At 42.4% G+C, this 19,011-nt stretch overlaps 1 long non-coding RNA gene across 2 annotated transcripts; it reads right to left on the bottom strand.

The window, feature by feature from the left end:
• Window positions 1–360: 360 nt before the first annotated feature.
• LOC123327112 lies at window positions 361–17,372 on the bottom strand. Of its 2 annotated transcripts, none has more exons than XR_006541581.1 (3): window positions 17,199–17,372; window positions 16,950–17,145; window positions 361–716 (listed from the first exon to the last, which is right to left on the bottom strand). It is a non-coding gene; the product is annotated as an uncharacterized LOC123327112 (long non-coding RNA). The 2 variants fall into 2 exon arrangements; XR_006541582.1 differs by lacking the exon at window positions 361–716 and adding an exon at window positions 4,573–4,809.
• Window positions 17,373–19,011: the final 1,639 nt, after the last annotated feature.

A 19,011-nucleotide genomic window follows, 5' to 3' on the forward strand; every position in this document is an offset into this window, starting at 1 on the left:
CTTTCCATCGAGTGCATCTGCTGCCCCAATGACTACACAATAAATCCAGATCCAGCGGCACGTCTTCAGTTTCAGAAGGAGTAGATCAATCGGAGCTTAGTGCCAGTAATTATGAATGATAAATGTTCGATTTACAGTGCAATATGGATGGGTTATAAATAAACAGCCATGAAAAACCGCTGTGATGGTAAAAAAGGGGAAAACTACGAGGCAGCGGAATGCAGAAATGAAAATGTTAGGAATGGTTAAAGTAGGACAACCAATTGATTTATTTATGGACCTACAGGACTATCATCTTTTCAGAGTAAACGGTCACTATAAAAAGAATACAATTTTAAAATTTTTTTTACTTCGGCCTTGGTTCCTTTATTAAATTTCTTCCAAAACAAAAGGCCAGTAGGACATCCCACTCCCGTAAGTCCATATAGGTATATACATACATATATGCTTGCCTTGCCGCATTCACACGCTCAATCCGATTCTGACCAGCAAACACAGACATCCTTCGGCCGTGGGTAATAATGCTAGCGCCATATTTGACCGCTCTGTTGGCCTTATCACGCCGGGCACACTAGTCTGCCAGCTCGGAGCTCAAGTGGCCACCACAAAGTTGCCTGACCGCAGCACAGTAGGCCAAGTATCCAATATTATTTGCAACAATATTGTTTGCAACATATGTCCATCATCCTACAACCAGAATTTGTATCTCTGTGAACCTTAAAAATTTAAATATTGCAATATGTTATATTTTAAATAAATAAATATAGACAAATACTTAGAAAATATATGAATTCCTTTTCCACTGTGCACAGGTGCAATCGCCTGTGTGTCCCACTCAGGTGCACCATTTTTGTGGCATGAGCGGGATGGTTGGTAGGTGCGGCGGGCATTTACAACATTTGCGGTCTGCAGGCATTTGCATTTTACATTCGAATGGGCCACGCTACGGCACGGATATGTGTCTATAACAAAACAATTAGAAACTACGGAGTCCGTGGCTACGGACTGAGACCTCGGCGATTTGACGCTGATTTATGAGGGGAGCAGGCGAAGAAGGAGGCGTAGTGGGCGGATCCGAAGCCACGAAAACTCTAAGACAGGCACGTAGCAAAAGGCAGAGGGGGCGGGGATTAGCCATCGACCAAAAGGCAAATAAAAGAAACTTGGCACACACATAAAAGGCCAAGAAGGAGGAGGGTGGATGGGTGGTGGCGTGTATGGCTGGATGGTTGGATGTCTCCGTCACTTTGGCCACCCGTGGGCATAGTAAAATGCTAGTGAAACAATTATGCAATTACTTAATTTGATAGCCCGAGTGCGACCGTGTGTATTTGGGGTATTTGTGTGTGGCTATTCTATGCTGGCCATCTCCCAACCGCCCATTTCCGCATTACGTATACGTAGCGTGGCCCTCGAGTTTACTTTGTGGCCATGTAATTGTTTTCACTGAAGAAGTTGACCAACATTTGGCCTGCATAATCCATGGTTATGAGTGCGACAAGACATTGCGGATCAAGTTTTGCAATTTTCGCAGTCAGCAGCTATTAATTTCGGGTATACATTTCCCTTTGTATGTAATATACGTAAGAATTTACCTGTATCTTGGCAGATATAGCTGTCAGCTTTTCGCTCTATGCCTTAATGCTGCTTAGAGTCACTCGCACAATATCCTGGCCATGTAATCACTTCTCCTTAGAGAGAGGGAACCAAATAACTTTTTATTATCATGGCCCGAAATATGTCACAGCACTTATTTCGTCCTGTCCCAGCAGAAATTTCAACAACAATCAACACCTCCGACGCCCGGCGAAAGATCTCCAAACGGGGTGAGCGCAGAGTGCTAAAAATGGCTGGAAATCATGGCTAATATAAATCATCTTGGCAAGCAGCTTTGCATGTTTAAGTGTCATACATAGGGCAGGGCAATATGAGAGCTCTCACGTATGGGTGAAAAGTCGGCAGGAGCGGGGCTCATTCGCACCCACACATAATAAACACTTGGAGCTTGCCTTAACCCTTTTTGACTTTTGCAAATGTGGATCTGCAGCCCCCTAAAAAGGAAAAACCACCCGACCAATCCCTAGCCCACCTGGGCGCACCTTTTCCGGGCTCTGTTTGCTTTGCTACTCAAGTTCTGTTTTGTGTTTATTTTCGTTAGGATTTACTAAAGCAATTTTCTTTGTTGTTTCTTCAAGGCAGCTCAGAGCTTTACCTTTTCCTTTGCCGTACTAGTGTGTGTGTGTATTCGCATTCGGGCTGTGTAAACACACATTTGACATTTGCTATATTTTTTGTGCAAATAAATAGTTGAGGCCGCCCGGAAGCAAAACAGCTGCTGGCATATGTTTTCGCCCTTCTTTACTTTTATTCACCTGTGCAGGTGGGAAAGTCCTCGGAGATTTATGCCATGTCAAGACATTTTTAATTAAGTTTGATTCAATTAGCAAAGGATGCTGCAGTAGTAGTGGTTGCCTGAGTGCAGCACAATTGACAACAATTGAATTTGCCATGTAAATACTTCATGTTGCAAAATGTAATTGCGAATGTTTGCCAGAGAAAAAGGTGACTTAAAGTGTCCTTTTCCCCAGCGGAATCGCTTCTCCGGATTATGCATCCATATCATGTCGGAGCGCCATATAAGAATTAAGTCATAACGCTTTCAAGCGCGTCTGTTTCAAATGCAAAAACCTGACAAACGCAACATGGCAAACATAAATAACCCGAACCAGCGGCGACAATAACAAAAACTCGAGAGGAAACCTATAGCACACACGTTTTTATGATGTGATGGAGCGGCAACAACAAACACAGCAGCAACAACGGCAACAACTGAGACAAGAGGTACAGTAAAACTAACAACTCAGTCAAGTTGCCGGTGACATACGACAAGATTTGGGGAGTGTGGGTGAAAAGACCAAAGAAAGAATTCTCCAAACACAAATGGGAGGTAACGAGCTCCAATGCAGGTGGAAAAAAGGTGAGGGACCCAATTGTTGGGTTTAGTAAAAATAATATTATTAGGCACTTTTGATTTAGATAGGAAAACTGAATAAAAGTTAATATTTAATTGTTTTCAAATTTGTAACAGATGCTACATCAAAAGCCATTGCTTAAGTCATACTACAGTTTCCATTTATATTTTGTTTATCTTTGTTTTTGTCAGTGTAGCCCACTGCTACCGCCTCTTCTTAAATATTTTATTGCGAGCAGTGCTGGGGATTGTAAAAGGGATATGTGCGATACAGGACGAAAAGAAATTGGAATGCCACACATACGCTGCTGACGAGCGAGAAGGCACAAGAAATTTAAATGACATTTACTCACTCAGTCGAAGTGCAGCAGCCAGTCAAAGAGGCAAGGGAGTGGGGCAGGGCGAAAGAGCAGCTTAACTAAATTGCATAAAATTTATTTAAATGACGCAGACCAAGTGGTGGGGCTAGGGACGACGAGGGGGTGTGACTAAGGCTTTAAAACAATAACTATGCAATATATGTGCAGACACGACTGCTGGCATTTTACCTACGACACATGCCGAGCTGTGGGGTGGGGTTTCGGGGGCATAACAGCAGGCTGCCTAAGCCAAAGCCAAAGCCAGACATAACAGAGCATATCCTTGCCAGGACCCTATCCCCGGAACTCGCCTGAGCCACCATCCCATGCCATCATCCACATGCAAACTGTCGTCAGTCAGCTTAAATTTATTGCTTCCTTATGTTGTGCTGCGTTATGAAAATAAATACCTTAGAAAGCACACTCTCATATATACACAGATATATATACGTACGTTCATCCGCCCACCGCCCCTCGTAAACTTGAACTTTTTGCGCCCATATTTTATGCCGCCTCCCTATGAGCACTTTTAAAATATTATATATTTTTTGTACATTTTTTACTCCACAACTTTTGAAATTTTTGTGCAGTTTGAGACTGTAAATTTTGTTTGACTTTTCGGCAGTCCTTGAAACACCAGCTCATCCTCCCAAAAATCCAAAGCCCCATCCACCCCCCGAATCCTCCGCATATATGTCCCTATGGCCCTGCCACTGAGCATGACCTCGTTTTTAATGGCGTTTGTTTTGAAGCGGGATTTCCGTTTTGCGGAAAGGGTTTTATGACTGCCTTTTATGGTATTCGAAACACACAAATGGATGAGTGGGATCCTTTATGTTTGTGTATGGGTTAGCTTTTGCAACATTTTGAATACCATTTATTTAAAGTTTGCTCAGCATTCTGACGGCTCAGTCATATTTTTTTGGGTTGCACGCGGCGTATGCGTAATGTGCGTACGACACACATTAAAAATGTATCAGCCAAATGAAGCGGAAATGTGCACAACATATCGATTGAAATGTAAAAAGAATTTCGCATATTTATGCATGTCCCACTGACACATTCTAATCCATTTTCAAAAAATGCAAATAATTACGGTGCTTTCTCCATTAGAAAGCAATGCACAAAGGTCAAAGGTTGAAGTTTTTCTATGTGAACATGTCAAAAGTGACATCATAATCGTTAGATTTCAGTGACAGGGGTATTTATATTTAATAAATATTGGTCAGATTTATTCAAAATAAAGGGTCAGGTGTAAAGGCATATGTGAACATGAGTACATATAGCTTAATCCACTAAAATAGTTCAGATTTATACTTAGCTTTAAGTTTTAAAGACGTTACTTACTCAGTATAACGTTCTTTATAAAAGATCTTGATAAATTCTCTCCTTTCTGTAGGCCCCAATAGATTTTGCCCTTCGGCTAGTTTGATATCAATCCAATTAAACCTCCCTTTGAGGGTAGCGCCCATTAGGGTTCTGAAAAACACAGATAGCTCCTGTTAGCGTCTACGTGCTTCTCTAAGGATCTTTGAGATATTTCGACCCCCCTAAATAAAGCCGTATTCTAGTTGAGCTACCGCAAAAATACTCTCACGGGCGCTTTAATCTGGCCGCAACACCGTGAATTTGGGAGCCACCCTTGGCTGGGTCCAAATGAACTTGGATTCTACTCGGACGACTATCATCCCCCGTTGAGGAAAACACCTTGCAACCACCGAACTGAACGGACACTAACATAAATTTCATTTCATGCCAATTTAATCAATTGGGGCTATCGCTAGCACCCCCCCCAAAATAAAGGAAATAAAACCGAAAAGTCCTAGCCACCACGCACAATCGAAATGGGAGGCTGTTTGTCACATGCTGACGAAATTAATTCGATTTTGATTAGGCGCAAAAAATCAATTTCTCGACCGAACTGAGTTTTATTTGTTTATGGCGGACATCAGTTTTTCTAGCCGCTCGCCCTCTGGGCAGCTGTTACGTCACATTATTTGTTGCTGTCTGTCTGCGAAGGGCAACAGTTGATGCTGGCCAATTTCCCCCTTCCCTTTCCGGCCCTTCCACCAACTCGATTAGACGTTTATTTGTTTTTGCTGGAGGTAAATGCAAATTCGAGTGGGTGGTTTATAAATCAAATGCGCGTCGCTTGGACAGCAGCTTGTGCTGGCAGCTTTTCTACGGTTTTGGATCGCCATGTTGACAATTTTTTGCTTCGGTTCCGCCTCCATGACCCCGCACTCCGAGCTCCGGAGGTCTCGTGGCCCTTGACCACGACCCATACCACGGCTTCGGTAATTAACACATGCAGATTTCATCGGCCGGGATGGGTTGGAAAAATGCGGCTGGCCAATTTGGCACAACTGTTGCCACGCAGGACCTCTTTGGCGAGCGATTTTGGGGGGCGTTTTAATTTCAAATTCAATATTGACGCTGCCAACGATTCAAAAAGATAGAGTAAGGTAGAAGGACAGGGACGGTTGGCAAATTGTTGTCATATGTTTGGCCGATTCTCGCTTTATTTGTTCGCAAACTTTACATAATTAATGGCCAGACGATTGAATGGGCTTTGAATGTGAGGTATAGAAAAACGGTGATTCGAGAGGGAAAGCTGGAATTGTGGTCAATCTGAAATGTTTTTACAACAATTTAACTACTATTTTTACATATGACATGACACAATCGCAAGCTTGAAAAAATTATGGACAATTTTTAGCCGCTGCCTGTTTTATAAAATGAATAAATGCTTTTCAGAAACAACATTTTGATTGTACGCCATTAGACTATTAGCACATTTCCTTAATTATAATTTTTATACATAGCTTGAATAAGAGAAATGCCTGCGAGAATATCCCCATTATATGTACAAAGCCCAATCCATTATCATTCCTGTTCCGCCATCACATAGTGCTAAATGCTGTCTGTCACACCCCCTGCTTTTTGTCCACCTGAATGGGATAGCGTGACGAATCGTCGACTGTGAAACTGTGAAACGCTCTCGTTTAACCCAGGAAACCTGAGGGAAACTCGGGGAAACTCAGGTTCAATGCACCTTTCCCGAAAACTATGCCACTGCGGCGAATTTATCGATTTTCCTTACGGCTTTCGCACAACTCTCGTGGCCTGCAGTCGGCGTCCGTTCGAATCAATTTCATTAACACCGAACAGGAAGCAAAATCAATAGTAATTAATAAGAGTACTTGACGAGGACACGATAGATGGGGCGGGTCGAGCCATTTCACATACCCGCTACGTAAGACCACAAATCAAAAATCAAATATTAAGCGAGTTGGAGAAGAGTCAGGGGCAAAGATGGGCAGGAAGCTCGGGTATGTGAGTGTGTGTTAAATAAATACGTTTTAGCCATGAAAATCCCTTTTAATTGCCACGCAACGGCCAAAGGATTTGCGCACACACACACACACACCACACTCACGTACACACTTACCCAGACAGGCATAAGCAGGAAGAGGAAGGACTAAACAACTCGAACTGCCTATGCAGCCGGAATACTCCAGTGGAGAACCGGAGTCAGTCGAACGGCGGACCTGGCCACATCCAAGTGGGATTTAGTGCAAATTGCAAAGTGTAACTTGTTTTTCGGAAAAAGCACTTTAGCGCATTAGAACCCACGCACACACGGAGCATTCGAGGGTTGCTTTCCGAATTGGATGGTCAGACAGCCAAACGGACAAATCTATGGCACAGTTGTCGATGATGATTAGAAGCCCACTGGGAATACGAGTGCAGAGTGCAACAGGGCCCAGTTTACACAGCACACGGAAAGTAAACATGACTTCGCTGTTAGACGTATTTCGTGCTTCTGTCTATTGATTGCGCTTTTTTTTTTCTTGGAACTTTCCTTGAAAAAATTTTATAAAGAAGCACCAGACAAGTAATCTTCCTATTATGTTCATTTTTCATCATAATCTGTAAAATTTAACCACACCAAAGTCACGATAAACACAAATACTAGTTATTGCCGCGGCATAACCGAAGTAGCAGTGGCAGTGTTCGAGGGTCCTGGCCGCATGTTGTTGCATGTCCGCTACAAGCTTGCATATTGCAATGTCCTGGCTGAATTCGGTAAATATCCTCGACCAGACTGGCACCATTTCAAGGGAAAATGCATATGTGCGGGGCGAAAGCGGCTCAGACAACTTTCATTAAACAAACAGCATTAATTACATTAAAGATTTTGAATACATTACTGGTGACTCGGTCGCAACTCGGTAATTGAGGGTTCCGGGAAACGGGATCCTGAAAGGATGCAGCTGCCGGATAATGGAGTTCTGTTAGTTTAACTAGTTATGAGCCCATTATGCACAGGGCTTAAACAAGTGGCAACTGAAGGCAATTTTACGGAGGAGCAATGTGTTTGTAATTCGGATTAAATGGGAACAAGTTCATCCTGTGAATAACAGCTAGCTCAATTTAATAATGTACGAAATTAATCGCGTCCCTATAAGATATGCACCATTTCGATGCACTTTTATCTGGTATATGGACATGAATTTAAGTCTCGGTGCGCACATTTTCACAGCAAATCGAATTACAAGCCATCCGAAGTGAGTGAAATGAAAATTAATTGAAGACAATGGAATGCAAAATGCAATTTCAATTAATTTTCATTCTTTGCACAGTGCGACCGCCGCACGTACATACATACAATGCACTCGCACAAAATCACATATTCATTATGTCGTTATGATTTGAGGTGTCGTGATGGCAGGCCATTGTCCAAAGTGTCGGATGTTTTTTATCAATTAAGTGCTTGGCATAATTTCGGTTTTTCACAACATTTTTTTCCCTGCAGCAACTTTATCACCGCGTATTGGTTATTTGTCATTTCGAGTGGGCCAAAGTGTTGAGTATATCGGTTTCGCCGTGGAATTTTAAGCTGTATTTTGCAGTGCTTCCTTAACGTTAAATGAAATTTGAGTTTACTGGGCGGGTATTTCAGGCCATTCTTCAAATCAGTAATTTCTCACCTCCCTTTCCAGTTCAATTACAAAAACATATTTTCAAATCAATAAGATACGACACAGCGCGATTACATTGCGCCGGAAGCGAGGCGGTGGTGCGGAAATAACACCATGAAATTAATGAAAAACCGCAAATGTTGAAGGACCTCCAGCCATGATCCTGCCCCGCCCACCGCCTTACTTCCGGTGGCGGCCCGCGCGGTTAGCTGGTCGGTTGGTCGTCTGCCAGCCGGCCATAATTGTTTGCGAAAACTTTATGCACGTAGCGATAACCGGCAGGAAAAAATCCAGGACCCTCTGCCATCGGTTCTGCCGCCGCTGAAAATCGCCATTCGCCTAAACTTCAAACATAAAACGCCAAATTGCACCATTAAGAAATTCGTTGCGCATCACTGAACATTTAAAATGGGGTCGTGGGCGCTGGCTTCATAAATAATAGTTATAAATACTTAGTGGTAGTAAACTTTGTCATTGAACCCGAAAACCCAAAACCGAGCATCGGGAACCGAGAGTCCGGCGCACTTAGCAACACAAATAATGCGGCAAGGTCTCTTAGCTACACGGAGAGAAAAAATGCCAAATGAATTACGTGGTTTAACAGTTTGGTACTAAGTAGCTTGCATTAATTTAAGAAAATGATAACTTTTTTTAAATTATCTTTCACATACAAGTTCTATGTGGACAAGTACCCAACTTTTTAACTCGAATATTATCTCTGTGCATCGGGAGTCGTGAAATCAGCGCACGTCAGCGCAAAACTTGCCCAGGCCGGCGCACTTTGCTGCTTCCTGTTTCTGGCCATCGTAATCACTTGAATATTACGGAGCGGAAATCGAAAAGTACGTTGAGGAATTTTTCAGCGCTATCGCAGGCGGCGTGGAGCAGGCCAAAAGCTTATGACAATAATGAAAGCGTTTTGAATGTGCGCCAGTCGCCATCAATTTGCAGCTTTTGGCCAGCGGACTCCTCCAGGATAAGAGGCTGAGGAGCGGAGACTACTTGCCGCCGGAAGTGGCATTGCTGCAAATAAAATGGCGGCGCGTCTGCTGGCATCGCATTTTGGTCATTTTTGCGGCGCCATTGAACAATTTCGTTTGTGTTTTGCAAGTTGTCGCAGGTTGATGATGATGGCGCTGGCGGCGGAGGAGCTCCTGGTGAAGCACCAGGAAGCCCAGGAGTGGGCGGCTTCCCTAATTTTGTGCTTCGCTGGCGTTCTACTCCTGGCTGCAGTTTTGGTCATGGCGCCACTTGGACCGCCGCATCTTGTTTATGGCACATAACTAATATGCTGTAAAATAAGTGAGAATTTACGGTGGCGAACTGTCTCCTGCCCTTTTGGGAAGTTTTCTGTTCAAAAACACATTTGCAATCAGTTTGTCTGCGGTGGAAGGGTTTGTGAATTGGAAAGGTATAAAGGATAACGGAAGCCACACGAAAAGGACAATTAAAGTGAAGAAATATTATAGTTTTTAAATTTATATTAATACGTTATATAAGAGACAGGTAAAATGAATTTTTAACTTAAAAACTTATAACTTAACTTAAACTTATGCCAAATATTTTGTGTGCCGATTGTTTGTTAGGCAACAACGGTAGTTGTACAACATTTGCGGGCCCCAAATATTGCATTGCGAGGGAACTTTTCTTGCGATTTCCGCTTCAACTGCAAACTGCCAACTTGCAACCCACAACTGGCAAATGCTTTGTCTGTGTCCATTCGAAGTGCGATCCAACAAAGGACTGACTCTGGATGGTGGAAAACGCAAACAATTGTAATGACAAAACCAAACTAACCACATGGGCGAGGACCACTGGTCGGGGGATGTTGCTGCAGGATGGACAGATAGATGGATATATGTACCGATGCTTAGAGATGGATGATGGCACGCAGAACGTAACGGGTTTCGAGCACAATAGCGGCGGATTCTGGCAGGAAGGGAGAGAAATATATAAAAATCTGCTAAAATCATTCATGGGTCTCGGTAGTTTCACAGAAACTGACAAAACTGACAGTTTGGGCGAGGGGTCGAAGACAATGGCCCGAACATGTTGACAAAAATTGCACACACACAAAATGCTCAGAGACGGAGAGCCGAGTCAAAGGTTGTGGGGTTTCGGTAGGGACAATGGTCATGTGACCGTTGCGATGTCCCTGGGTGACGCCCTTCCAAGGGCGTTTAAATAAAAATCTGATTAATTTCCTTTATACTCGTTCGGGTTTTGTGGCATTGTGTGGCCAAAGGCAGCAGATTTGGGCGGGACAAGGTGGCAGGAAAGGAAACCAGATTGAAATGGGCACTGACATGTTTTGTGCGGGGCACATGACACATGTGTGGCACTCACCATCAGATGTGGCATTCAGCTGCAACTAAATGTTGTTTTACTAACCGATATCGTATAAGATGGCGTTCGCTTTTGCTAGGGAGTGTCCATCGAAGACCAGACATCATTATACTAATACGCTCCGGAACAGATCGATTTCCATATTCCGTTCTTATCACCGAGACTTCCAAGAAAAGTTCACACATCACAAAATCAGACGAAAGAGTTTCCCCATTTAGCATCGCCGCTTAGGTGGGTATTTTCGAATTTGTATCTAAATTCGGGTTCACATCGCGGGAAAAGAGCTCTTATTTTTTTGGTTTTATCTCGGGTATTCACACTTCCCACTTTCCGCTCTCGCCCCTTGCGACCGAGCATTATTGTTGAAAAGTCGAAAATGTCTTCTAATGACTCATAAGATTAAAAAGTAATTTTCTTGTTATGCGCAGCGATTTTCGTTTCGTTGTCGCCGGCTTCCCTCCCTCGTTAATTTTATACATATTAATATTGGAAAGGCTAGGGTATAAACATAAATTTTGATGCACCAAATTGGGTCATTATTGGCAGCACCGTTCGATTCGGTTCGGGATAGGTTTGGGTCTTCATGGGTTTTCTCTTTCGTTTCTTCTTTTTTTTGGGGTCGCGGGTCTGTTGTCTTGGGCGCGTAAAATTACGCCAAACAAATTCATAATTTCGTCTGTGTTTTCTTTTTACGATTAGCACGCCCTCAAAGCAAAGGAACCCCTCGAAAAACCAAGGCGACATTTGCGCCCATTTATGTTCATTTGGGGTGGCTGGGTGTTGGGCGATTGGGTGGTGTGGGTGAGTCAGCGGCTCTTAATTATTAGCTGGGCTTTTTTATGGCCTTGGAAAGTGGGTGCCATGAGACGGGGAAGGAGGTGGTGGAAGTCAGACAGACACAACAGCAGCAGCACACCAATTTCTGTGGTTTCCAATTCAACGCACTCTCCCAATTAGAACGTCCAATAAATAGTCTGGATGGGGAGCGACAATTTTTGGGTGCTGGGCCATGTGGCCGTGTCTTGAACATTAAACTAATTAACAATTAAAGTGGCAGACCAAAAAATATGCCGCCCATTAAAAAACAGCCTAATGAATTAATAATAAAATATGTTTATCACAATGCTCGGCTAAATGATGGCAATGTCTGCTGAAACTGACAACGGAAACACTTGAGGAAATGTCTAATGTCAAAAGGCAAATTATGTGGCTGAAGGAAAAATAAAGAAATTTAACGACTGGAACTTGTTCAAGTCTGGAATGGCAATTAAGAAAACAATAAAAAGTGAGACAGAACTTGGGAAAATCTTATCAAATTGTATTTTTTGTTGGCTTTTTTAAACCACTATTTTCGAATGATTACAGAAAATACCTACAATGTCATGATTTGTTAATTAATCGTACTAGTTTTATTTATTTTCTCAAACTGATAATTATCTTAACTGGACCCTCATCTATTGCTTCCCAAATATTAACCGCTCCATTGGGTCGATTTCCTGACCTTCAGTTTTCGGAGCCTGTCAGGAAGGAACCCGTTAAGAAAACGGCCACTACGAGGGCTTATCAATTTCCGCATTTTGCTGACCCCCGGGCATAAATCTCCCAGACATTTCACCTAAGCCATGGGATGTAATTAGTTTTATCAGTCGAATGCCAACGGAGAGGAGCATCCAAAAACTGGGCTTCACCTGCAATCGAAGCTCTTTTTATGGCATTATTGTCTTATTGCCAGGAAAACGAAGTCGAGCGATACCTTTCATTGTCTTTTCATTCGAAAATGGCTAAAGCCGAAACCCATTGCTGTCCATAATCAACGCAAATCCTTGCCTAATGCCAGTTTTGTGTCACACACAGAGGGTCCGGGGGCAAACGACTGGGTATATTGTCATTTTCATGGCTCTATGGAGCGCTTTCACCTTCCGAGCGTCCGATGATATCCTTTGGCGAGGACACTCACTAGTGGGGACGAGTCTGTTCGCCGATTTGGCCGGCTTAATGTTATTTGTATGCCCGTTGTCCTTTTTAGTTTGCAGTTGTTGTTCCTAGGACTATAGGACTACCATAGAAAAAAGTGGATCGGGGTTTTGGGCCAGCTCCGTTGCTTTTTGCGGTCGTTGCGATGTCTTCTTCAAAACCCAAAGAGCAGCTGAGTGCTGTGTCCTGCCAGAATTGTCCTTTTTTGTGCAGTGGGACATGGGGAGGCGGCACACATATGCGATGTGTTGTTCCTGCATGTCTGCGGTTGTCTTTTGGCGTCCTTTTTTCTCGACTCTTGTTTGTTTGTTTGCCAAGCATGTCAACTTTTTTTCTTTCTGTGTGCGTTATCCAGTCGCGTCCTGGGCTCAAATTTAATTGCTGTGGGAACGCCACATATGAGCCACTTCAAAATTCGTCCCCAGCCCAGATTGGATTTTCGATTGAATTGGTCAGCCCGTCGCCAGAATCCCACTTGCAGAGCCCTCAGCCACTCTTCAAGGCTTTTTTAATTTTTTGTTAACAAAATATTTTTCAACTTTTAATGGCCCCCCAGATAAAACTTCTGCGGATGTCTTCATATTACAGGGGTAGGCTTAAGAAAATGCCTACTGAAGTTTCTTGAGCAAACATTTGTTACAAATGCGCGGTTTTTATGAGTAAAAAAATAAGTTTGACGCCTATTCCGTCTTTTTTAAATTAAAACATAAAACGTTCAAAGCAAGTATCTATTTTTGTATAACGATTGTAGACTTAAGGAACAATTATGGTAAAATTAACAGAATTTTCAAAATTTTGAGACCATGTTTTGCCATCTGCCTAAACTCGTTTTCTTCTCATCATTATCTCTAAGGCAACATTTCCGATTTCCATTTTTGGCGCAACCGCGAAATGAAGTCATTATGTTTTTATTTGCGCATCCTTGGGTTAGTAGTGATAAAAACTTGCGGTCGCAACTGCAACATCGCTGCAACTGCGAATTCTGTTTGCTTAGTGCTGCAAAAACAGCGACATCATTATGCGGCAGACACTTAATTGTCGCCCATATCTATGCCAGCAGCTACAGTAGCAACAGCAGCAACACTAGCAACATCAACCAGCAACATGGGGATGCAACAGCGATAGTTTGCTCCTGCCACCGCCGTTTTGGTTGGCCATTTTCATTTTGGCATTGGCAATATGGCAGCGGCACTACAGTTTTTGGTTTTTTGGGCTAGTTTCTGGCTCTGCCAACTGCCGTATGGCAGGAACATTATCAGCAATAATCAGTGTGCTGCTGTGGCGACCATAAAACGCCAAATGCTGCGTAATGTATGCAACATAAATGCAGATACTTGTGGCACGGCCGGCGAACTGGGCTCCATTTCTGCAGCGGTTGAGTCTCCCTGTCCAGACGAAATGAGTTATGGACTAACAAATTAGAGGAACTGTGGGTGACACTGGAGTTGGGAAGCTTTACGATACCAGATCTGAACGAGCCTCCAGACAGTCTGCCATTTCGAGACCATCAACGCTGGCTCACAAAAGTAATGGGATAATGTAAGATAATAATTCTAAATACTTCTCAATGGACTATAATTTTTAAATTTTTTATTAAAAAACCAAAACAAGTAAAGGAAGAACATAATCGAATTCTCAGTATTTACTTAACGTTGTTGGTTTCTTCAATTATTTTTGCTAGTGTATGTGTCTGCAATAATTAACTTAGAGCTCTTTTTTCCCTGCCATTTTCAACAGCCGAGTCGCAGCCTAATCTAGTCATAACCCTTGGTTATCCTGCCCGCAGGCAGAGCCGTCACTATTCAGTCTAATAAGTTGGGAAACCCTTTCGTCTATTGGACATTCCAATTTCAGCCAGCGGCGCTTTTTCTTGGCCAAGACCAACTAACATTTATTTCTTTTTGCTGGCGTGCTAATAAAGGTTGCTCTTGTTTTGCGAAATTGTTAGGCGGGCAAAAAAGCAAAGGCCTCCTGCCGCCTGGATTTGGAGTTGAAGTTGGACATTAAACAGTCGGCTCATTGTCGTGCCCGTCGTGGAGCGACGTCAGTTTTAGTTTTTCATCATCCGCAGGGCGACGAGAAAACTGGGAAAATGCTGGGCAGGCAGCCAGACGGACATGGAATGAATGAATGAAGCCACTTGAAGCCATAACAGTGCAGTGCCGTGATGGGTGAAACAACGGCGATGATGACGATGACGACGACTAACGGAGCCAACCAGCTAACTGGAGGTCATTCCGCAGTCCCTCCACTATGAAGATGTATGGCTATGCCCCCCGATATGATGATGAACTGGCTGCAAGGGGCACACTATAACGCCATTACTCCAACGCCGACTGGCGGCCAGGCTCCAAAGGCCTTCAGATACTAATGCAGATACAGATGCCTCGTTCGCTTTTAGCCTTTTGAAGTAATTTGCAGTTGCTATTTCTGTCTTGTAATTGCTTATTAATGTCATTGTGCCCGGCGGAGGATTGAGTGCGGGATCTCTGCGGAATAAGGGGCCTGTGCAATAATTTCACTTGAAATGTTTTTAACAAATTTATGCTAATGTGATTTTGCAATTAAAGAGCCCAGAGCAAAGTGATTGAGCGGCATAATGCACAAGTGGCGGGCGATTTATAATGCCCAGTCCCACATGATCAGCATCCCTTCTATGATCGGCGGTTGAGCATGCGATGCTAAATCATCTTTCCATATGTTTTGGTTTCTACGCCGACAAATGATGATGAAGTTGTCGGGCGGCGGATTAAGTGGATCTCTTCTGGTCTGCATAGACATTAGATTCCCACTTCTTCAGACTTTGAGTTTTATACGGAAATCGCACAGTGGAAATATCTGCTTTCAGGAAATTATCTGCCAAAATTTATGAGTGGCACTTCATAGGTGATAAAAAGTTTTTTAACTTGCTTCTAGGCAAATTAACTAAATTTTCCCACATTTACCTTATTGCAAAGATAAGCTTACTAATACTTACAGCTAATAATATCGAAATCCCCACTGTAATTAAGTGCCATAATTTTAGCACTCCATCTGGCTTTTAGATTTTATGTCTGGCCTTTGATCTCTGCAAATAGTTTTCCCAGCTATAATCTTGCTTTTGACATTTACGACCCACCTCGTCAGTCACCGGAGATGATATGATAATGATTTCAATTCGCCAAGAAGGATTAAAGAAGTTGGATTCCATTTGGGGGCAAGCTATATGCTATTTAAGGGCTTGTGCGCTGCTTTAAGAGTTTAAATGCATATTTCAGTCGCCGAACGTCGCGCATACGCCCCATGTGGCACATCAAGTGCCAGCCATCACATGCAATGTGAGAAATCATGCATAAAAATTTATTATGTTCAAGCGCATGTTGCAACATCATGTTGCCTGCAACCATCATAATAATATCAACGGCAGCAGAGCTCACAGAGCAGCAACAAAGATATGCATAAAAAATGTATAAAAAGCTCGGTGAAAATCTCGTTTTTATACATCTGAAGATGCCATACTCTACCATTGTTTATTTTTTTCGTTTGTCTTTTAATTACTGACATGATTTCAGTGATGTAATATGGTATAAAGTCATAGTATGCTATACCGATTTCAGTTCTTAAAATGATTTTAAAGAACCCTATACCACGATATATCATCCTTAATGACTGTATCATTGTACCCCCACAGCAAGTACCAACAAAAACATATACCTGCATTCGAAAAATGCAGCATTGCAGCAACGTCGACTGCAGCAGATGCAACTGCGACTGCGGTGTCAACATCATTTGAACTGTCATTAAACTTTGACTATCATCCTTTTATTATTTGGAGCTACCGGCGCCACAACGCTCTCAGTCGCACATAAGTGCCAAACAAAAGTAACAGGTAGTAGGTATAATATAATTTTTAAAAAATATGCGATATTATCTAAACCAGCTTATAATTAGAGCTCCATTAGTACTGATTTCACCAGTTCAATAAAAATTTGAAATCGTCGATATTCCAACACATAAATGTTGTATCTGTATTAAATTTTGGTGGCCTGACAGTTGCTTAATAGTTATTTTAGGAATTTCCGGGGTATTTACGATTCGATTCCTGTTAGATTTTACTACCAATTGTTGCTGGGCACAATACTATTTTTTGTTGGATCGCTGCAATGCGCCTGTATTGTTTGGCTGTGTTCCACCAACACGTGAGCTCGCCGCACTGCACGTTGAATGTTGCACGTTGTTGCTGCTTTTGGCCTTTGTCTCGTAAGCCCCACAGCAAAAGCAAAAGCGGCAAAAAGTGATGAACATGTTTACAACATTTGTGTTATAAATTCCTACCTTTCGCCCGATTGCTTTGTTTCGATGCTGCCGTTGGCCTCTTTTGGCTGCCGCACTTCTCGTGGTCCAGATGGCGCAATAGACGTGGCGTTATTACAGCCAGTGGCACATTGTTGTAATATGCATTTGTCAACACGGGTGACTTCTGTTGTAATCTCCTTTTTCATCAAATGACGTCTAAAGTATGTATTTTGTGCTACAATGCGGAAACAAGTCACAAGAAGCTCTGGTTGTATAGCTAATGCTTACTGATTTTACAGAGGGAAATGCAAAAGTCCTCCTAGGAATCCTATTATATGCATTAATAATACTAATGGCACAATACCTCGACCAATCCGACAAATCCGATCCGAATTTTTTGTAGCCACAGTAACAAAATCTTTTGGATGAGTACTAAATACCAGGCATTCGTTTGATGCTCACATCATTTTCGACCTCAGTGAAATGAATACCTGAACTGGCCACTTAAACTCGTTTTTGCCGCGAAAGCGATGGCAATTATTCAATTTTCGCATCTATTAATTGATTTAAGCTCAGTTCGCCGCTGGTACTATGTCCATTTTTCGCAAACGTCATCACTTCTGCTTTATTTAATATCTGCTAGCAGATTTAACTCTCACCATTTTGCTGACTGAGTTATATTTTTTCGATTTCCTTTTTTCCGCTCATCTCGGATATTGCCACATTGCCGAGATTATGCCGAGATGATGCCGAGATTGGCAGTTAATTTGCCAAGCCTCATTGGTCCATCAGTGCAGAGCATTTTAATTGGGTGATGTCTAAAAAAAAAGAGAAGAACAAGCTAACTGAATTAAGTGTGCGTCGGAAATTAAAATTATTAGGTATCAGCCAGAGACTTAATCAATCTCCTGCGAATATTAAGTGTGCGACATGTTGCCAGCGTTATTCATTTAAATCACTAATTCATTCATTTTTCCCGAGATGACGCAGCTGACGTGCTTGAGGAAAATATGTGCCCGCCAGGCGCTTTTCAATTGAATTTTCCATCCTTTTACGATGGAGCGGCGAGGGAGGCACTTCATCGCATATGTTTGGCAATTTTGAAGCTGCTACGTGAGCAGCCTGAGAAGAGTGTTTCTACCAATTAAACCCGGGCAATTGAGCCACTTACACTTTAAGAATTGCATTAAAAAGTATTCCGCTTCGATTTTCATCGTCGGTTTGATTTCGGTTCGCAGTGTTTCGCATCGCCAAACTTCCGCATCTCGGCCAGACTACGTGCCTTGGTTACGGTCTATGGTCTACAGTTTTTGGCCTGCAGTCTGCAGTCTGGATTCTCCCACTTCGGGCCAAGACGGGCCAACGTTATGCATTTCACGTGCAACAAGTTGAAATCATAACAAGTTCGCTGCGCTGGGACAGACACCATGCTTATGCAACTGAAATGCAATGAAAATATTGAACGAACTAACATTTTTACAGATGTTTTTTAGGTAATGGCATAGGAATTCTACTTCTTACTGCTTTTCCTATACATATTGGTGCTTGTTATTCAGAGACGAACACTATTTTTTCAACTAGCTTGTACAGTGAAAAAAGTTTGCCTGAATATTTAAACCAATTTCTATATATTTTTTAAAAGTTATTAAGCTCCTTAAACATTGATCATTACAGAAGGTACAGACAACGTATTAAAATGTCAAAAAGACTTATATTCGCAGTAAATGGATCGTTAGTACTTCTTCAACCGTTTTTTTAGTTTCTCTAACTAACATCTGTATAATACTTAGTAAAAGTTTTACAGTTTCGTTACTCAAAAATCTATATGTTAGATATATTGTGCACTACTTTGAAGGAAACTTCCCAGCATTATAACTTTCATTTGGAGTCTGTAGAAAGCAGATTCGCATTGCAATAGCCAGAAACGTGCAACAACAGCGCTTCTGTTAATTTTCCTGATTTTATTCCCCCCTTTTTGCCATCATGCCCTTTCTGGCTAGCATGCTACTTGAGCGAGCAGTGGAAATATTTAAATTTTTGCCTCGTGCGTTGCCTTAGACTTTAAAACTCAACTGCGAATCACGACTCGACAAACAAACTA

This window comes from Drosophila simulans, chromosome 2R, assembly GCF_016746395.2.
Source record: "Drosophila simulans strain w501 chromosome 2R, Prin_Dsim_3.1, whole genome shotgun sequence".
Lineage (NCBI taxonomy): Eukaryota > Metazoa > Arthropoda > Insecta > Diptera > Drosophilidae > Drosophila > Drosophila simulans.